The sequence below is a fragment of the Mandrillus leucophaeus genome, unplaced genomic scaffold, assembly GCF_000951045.1.
Source record: "Mandrillus leucophaeus isolate KB7577 unplaced genomic scaffold, Mleu.le_1.0 Scaffold78, whole genome shotgun sequence".
NCBI lineage: Eukaryota > Metazoa > Chordata > Mammalia > Primates > Cercopithecidae > Mandrillus > Mandrillus leucophaeus.
The window spans coordinates 2,141,160-2,147,434 of NW_012108474.1; the positions used below are offsets into that span (position 1 = coordinate 2,141,160).

Genomic DNA, 6,275 nt, shown 5'->3' on the forward strand with positions numbered 1-6,275 from the left:
CCCAGGCTGGAGTGCAGTGGCATGATTTTGGCTCACTGCAACCTCAACCTCCCAGGCTCAAGTGATCTTCCCCCTTCAGCCTCCCAAGCAGCTGAGAATACAGGTACATGCCATCACACCCACCTAATTTCTGTATTTTTTTAGAGACGGAGGTTGCCCAGGCTGGTCTTGAACTCCTGGGCTCAAGTGATCCATCTGCCTTGGTCTCCCAAAGTGCTAGGATCACAGGTGTGAGCCACTGTGCCTGGACTAATTTTCATGTACTTTATTTTGTGAAACTTTACCGTTGAGGTCTATATGTCAATCTCTGCCTTATGGCTCTGGTCTGTCCAACTACAGAGCTCAGAACTTGCTACAATAATTCAGATAGATGCTGATGCACCAGAAGGGAACACCCCTGTGGTGCCCCACAGAGTGCCATCCTCCCCTGCACTTCACCAGCACAGTCCCACTCCACCTATTAGACCACGGAGCCCCTATGGCAGGGCAACGTGTATTCCCACTCCCTCCCCGGTTTCTGGGCAGCTCTGAGCACAAAGGCACAGAACCAATCCCTTAACTTACTCAACTACGCCCCTTCAAGGAAGATCGTGGAGATTTTCGAGTCAATAAGCTTACCCTTTTCATTTTCATTGTTTAAGCAAAGTATAAAAAGCTGTCCTATAGTTAGCAGATCATTTATGAGCAGAGTGGAACACTGCATTTTCCATTGAAATACAATTTTATTTTACTACTCATCCACAGATAAAATGCTACTTTCCCTTTAATGAGAAGTGTTACTGTTTTCTTAATTCAACATACTACCAAGATACAGAAGACAAGTTACCCCAGCTGATCATGACCACTCCATCCCAAACACAAATCAAGTGACCGCAACACCCCTGACAAATTGCACTTGGCTTTGTTGGGGTTTTAACTTACCGACTTCACAGCTGCCAGCACGTTAATAATCCTCCCATTAAGACTGTGTCCATTTGCAACAATGTCACCCAATGAATAATAATCATGAGACTCTTTAACAGGTAAATGTATCAAAGAAAGTAACTTTGTGTCCACTTCGTAACTGGAACAAACTTTAACTGTTGAGTGATTCTCACTGAGCAATAGTTTACAGTTGCTAAATTGCAAAAACACAAGAAAGTTATATGAAAGTGATTTTTGGATAGAAAAATATTTCCAGGTTCACATTTAAACTACATTTTTGGTTGAAATTTAGACAATACTAATACATACTTCTTACTCTTAGAAACACTGAATAATACGGCAAAACATTTTTTGTTTACAGTGCACTTTCATTAAGGAAATGTTTTGAGAATTGATTCGTGTTGGAGTTCTAAGCATACCATTTGTCTGATCTTGCCCAAGACTCTGTGCTTATTTCCTCCTCCAAAAAAACAGGAGCATAAAAGCACTCTGAAACTTTCAGGGGTTATGCAAACCTAAGGACTGGTTGTTTCTCTCTCATGGACTTGGCTGTTCTGCCTTAGTGCCTCAGGTCAGGGACTGTGTTTTTCCTACCCCTGCTAAGCTCTGCATGGGGCAGACGCAGAACACTGGCACAGCAAGCCCGAAATGAGGAGCTGTCCCTCCTGCACCCAGTCCCTGACGGCCCTTGGACTCTGTGCCCCAGCAGCCCCCTAACCCAGCCCCTCCTCCCCCCCACTGCTCGGCCTCACTTACCTACCTCATCACTTCTCTCCCACGCCACTGCCTTGCTCTCCTAACTAACCTTCATTCCCCTACAGTCCATCCTCCACAAGCAAAGTGATCTTCCTAAATCACAAATATGAAAATGTTATTTCCCAGCTCAAAGACTGTCTTGTGGATACCAGTCACAAAGGCAATAATTTGGTATGAAAGCAAAGCTGTCTGTGAAATACCTCTGCTTCTACCTTAAGCTTCTCCTCCTGCCCATGCCCTGCGTTCCAGCGGTATCAGACTATTAACGTTATGAAACTGATATTCCTAGATGAAAAATAGTAAAACATCAGCAGTTTCATATGGCTCAACCTAATATTAACTGTTCTGGAAAAGACAGGAGGTTTCCTGTTTCTTCCCTCTACCAAGAATGTTCTCTCCATCTAACCATCCATCCATCGCTTCCATGAATACCGGGAATCTGTTATATGCCAGACCCCATGCTAGGCACAAGGGACACAGGTGGTGAAGAAGGCAGACAAGACCTTTGATCTCATGAGGTTCATATATGTGAGGGGGAGACCCAAGAACAATGAATTAAACAATCTCAGACGGTGACTTGGGTTATGGTGACAAAAACCAGGGCAAAATCCCAGTAATTGACCATTAGCGCTACCACAAACAGAGTAGATGAGGAAGGTTGAAGAAGATGACATTTAAGCTGTGAGTCAATAACCCAAAGAAGCAAATAATCAAACAGATGGGAGAATGTTCTATGCAGAGAGAGAATAGAAAATACAAATGTTTGGCCTGGCGCAGTGGCTCACGCCTGCAATCCCAGCAATTTGGGAGGCCGAGGCAGGTGGATCACTTGAGGTCAGAAGTTTGACACCAGCCTGGCCAACATGTGAAACCCTGCCTCTACTAAAAATACAAAAATTAGCTGGGCGTGGTGGCATGTGCCTGTAATCACAGCTACTTGGGAGGCTGAGGTGGGAGAATCGTCTGAACCCAGGAGGTGGAGGTTATAGTGAGACGAGATTGCGCCACTGTACTCCAGCCTGGGCAACAAAGTGAGACTCTGTCTCAGTAAAAATAAAAATAAAAAGGAAATACAAAAGTTATTAGTGCAGAATGAGTTCACAGTGTTCATGAAATGTAAAGAAATTTACTGTGGCTACACAGAAACGAAGTTTGAGAGTCTGGCATAAGATGAGGTCAGAAAAGAAGGTGGAAAGGGGTCACAATTGATGTGTCAATGCCATAGACTGCTGTGCCCACCGAGAGCCCTTTACAGGCTGGTACAGGGGTGCAGCCACACCCTTCTCTCCAGAACTGCCAGACCCGCCTTTGAGCTGATGCCCTGCCCCACCCTGGGGGTTTGGGGAGTGGAAGCACTACAGCCAGGACACTACTCTAAGGGGCCACTGCCACTCCAGAGCTCCCTCCTGGGCTCCTGCTGAGGCTCCAGGTGAACCCACCTCTCTGCTCACCTTCTTACCCGCCTAGCCTTCCCCTGAGAGCTCACCCTCAACCAACCACTCCCACAAGAGTCCTCCTCTCAAGCTCCACTTCGAAGGAATCTGCCCTAAGATGGTAAGCCTGTGAGTAGAAGGATATCTTGATATGAGAAAAGATAGATGTAATTTCCAAAGTTTATCTTTTCTTCTCAGTTTTAACATGACAAAGTCAAATTTTAGTAAATCTAAGAATGAGAATCAAAGTACTAAACCAAAGCCATTTTTCATGTGACTCTGTATCAAAGTAAATTATGTCATAATCAAAGATGAATTTTGTAAGAGAAAATTAAACTCCTCATTTTTACTGAAATAGAAACAGAACACTTTTAGTAAGATCTCTGCTAACCTGACAGAACATTATTAGTAATGATCATTCTGGCACAATCTCTGTGTCAGAGGTTGATCTCTGTGCTAGACAGATGCTTACCTAGGAGTTGCAGGGCTGAATTTTTCTTCTCTTTCTATTTCCTTTCTTTGGATCAGGGGATTTTCAATTATCACTAAAACAGAGGGCAAAGTATGATGATATTACAAAACAGTAACAAGATAAACACACTAATTCTAAATAACATCCTGTTTAATGTATAATCATCACTGACTCTAGGCTTTAAAAATTCCTCACCTCATTCCTCTTCTCCACCATCAACATATAACATATTTTGATACTGAGATGTCAAAATCGAAATATTTATCTCCATATGTAACTAATATTTCAGCATTTATTCAAGGGACGTCTATAACTATACTGGGCCCTCTGAAGTTTGTGAAGCTTTCTGCCTTCATAGTCCATGCGTTCACTGACCCTATTATTCAACTACAGAGATACCATACACTGTCCGGAAAGTTAATAATACAAAGCGATATACAATTAGGTTCTAAACAACTGATACGGGGAGTTGGCTGCTTGAGACCACAGTATTAAAGAGGAGTGTTTTCATTACCTGCATTCTCTTTTCTCTTTCTCTATCGTGAAGGAGAGCTAGTATACATGCTTCCTTGTTGCTTTTATGAGGCTAGGGCTCATAAAAGTTATCTGTTGAGTGACTACGTTCCACACTTTATACTACGTACACTATCTCATTTAATATTCACAAAAACCTAAAGAACTATTAGTTCATAGTTGAGACCCAACAAGATTAAGAAATTTTCTCAAAGCCATAATATAAGTAAATGTTGGAACTGGGATTTGAATCTAGACCTCTGTGCTTTCAAAGTCTCCTGTTCTTTCTACTATACGAGGCTGTTCTGTCAAAGAGATACTAGGGTGAGTAGAAGATGTAAAAGATTTGGTATTTCAACTAAAAGTAAAGTTCCTTAAAATCCCATTAAAAATTCAAGTATCAGTTTTTATCAAATCTATTCAGTGGTCAAATGTCAACTTTTATCAAAATATATTCAGTGGCCATTTTATATGTCTACAGAAAGATAACCAATAATAACAATAATATGGGTTGATGCAAATTGAAATATGTAATAAACCAAAGACAGTAAGGTTACCTGGTAAAAATATAACGATCATGTTTGTATGCTTTAAGTAACATTCTGAATGCTTTGCACTGCAGTCTTGTTTTTTTTGTTTTTTTTTTTTTTTTTTTTTTTTTTGAGACAGGGTCTTACTCTGTGACCCAGGCTGGAGTGCAGAGGCATGATGCTGGCTCACTGCAACCTCCACCTCCCAGGCTCAAGCCATCCTACCACCTCAGCCTCCTTAGTAGCTGGTACTACAGGCCCACGCCACCACGCCCAGCTAATTTTTTGTATTTTTTGTAGAAATGGGGTTTTGCCATACTGTTCAGGCTAGTCTTGAACTCCTAGACTCATGCAATCCACCCGCCTCGGCCTCCCAAAGTATTGGGATTATAGGCATGAGCCACCACGCCCCACTACATTATACTATTAACACTTGACTTTTTCTGGTAAAGTTCTTGAGAATTATGAACTGTGTCTCATTTCAACTCCTTCAGTGTAGTTACCATAAACATACCACAGGAATAACACAATGGAAAAAATTTAAGAATCAATGCCAACTTACCACAGTCACCAACCCTAAAGCTGTCAGAAAGAGACTTGATGTAATCTTCATTGCCCCAGGAAGCTGCATTTACAAAATGTGCTGGTGAATCCCGAATGGTGAAGCTGAAAGTGTACCTTTCTGATCCAATATCTAAGGGAAAACCAATGCTTTTATTTTTCAAATGAAGAGTTTCAATCGCTTCTCTGCCTTTGGTGTCACATGAAAAGTTTCATTTCAATTACAAACAAATGATTATTTCTTTAATCAAATGACTATTGATTATGATAATAAAAACACTCAAATACATGGAACAAAATGTTTTCAGATGTATATTCTATAACATTATGCTTCCATGAATTTCAAACTGAAGTGGTAACAGGTTGCCCCCTTGCTCCCTTCCCTGGTGATCTGTGTATTTGGAGGGAAAGACATGTAAACTTGAGCCATCCAGGTATTACCTTAGGTTCTCCTTTTCTCTCTTACTGTTGTTCGAACCTAAGTCATAATTCAGATCTAAATAGTTATTTCAGTCCCAGCTACTTGGGAGGATGAAGCAGAGGGACTGCTTAAGCCCAAAAGTTCAAGGCTTCAGTGAACTGTGACTGCACCACTGCTCTCCAGACTGGGCAACAGAGCAAGACCCCATCCCTAAAATAAAAATAAAAATAGGCTGGGCGCCATGGTTCACACTTATAATCCCAGCACTTTGGGAGACCGAGGCGGGTGGATCACCTGAGGTTAGTTCAAGACCAGCCTGGCCAACATGGTGAAACCCTGTCTCTACTAAAAATACAAAACTTAGCCGGGTGTGGTGGTGGGTGCCTGTAATCCCAGCTACTCGGGAGGTTGAGGCAGGAGAATTGCTTGAACCCAGGAGACGGAGGTTGCAGTGATCCGAGATCCAGCCTGGGTGAAAAGAGAGAAACTCTGTCTCAAAAATAAATAAATAACTAGTAATCAAATAAAAATAAAAATTGGCCAGGCACAGCAGCTTACCCCTGTGATCCTGGGGCTTTGGGAGGCGAGGTGGGAGAATCACTTGAGGCCTGGAGTTCAAAACCAGCCTGGGCAACACAGAGGGACTCCATCTCTACAGAAAATGT

The 6,275-nt window shown here is 42.2% G+C and overlaps 1 long non-coding RNA gene across 1 annotated transcript in view; it reads right to left on the bottom strand.

The window, feature by feature from the left end:
• The window catches only part of LOC105529737, a 13,264-nt gene extending 7,920 nt beyond the window's left edge, over positions 1 to 5,344 (bottom strand). The window contains exons 1-3 of the long non-coding RNA XR_001004558.1: positions 5,191 to 5,344; positions 3,586 to 3,658; positions 922 to 1,117 (exon numbers count right to left, since the gene is read on the bottom strand). This is a non-coding gene — a long non-coding RNA (uncharacterized LOC105529737). The remainder of the gene's footprint in view (positions 1 to 921; positions 1,118 to 3,585; positions 3,659 to 5,190) is intronic.
• Between the last annotated feature and the right edge of the window lie 931 nt (positions 5,345 to 6,275).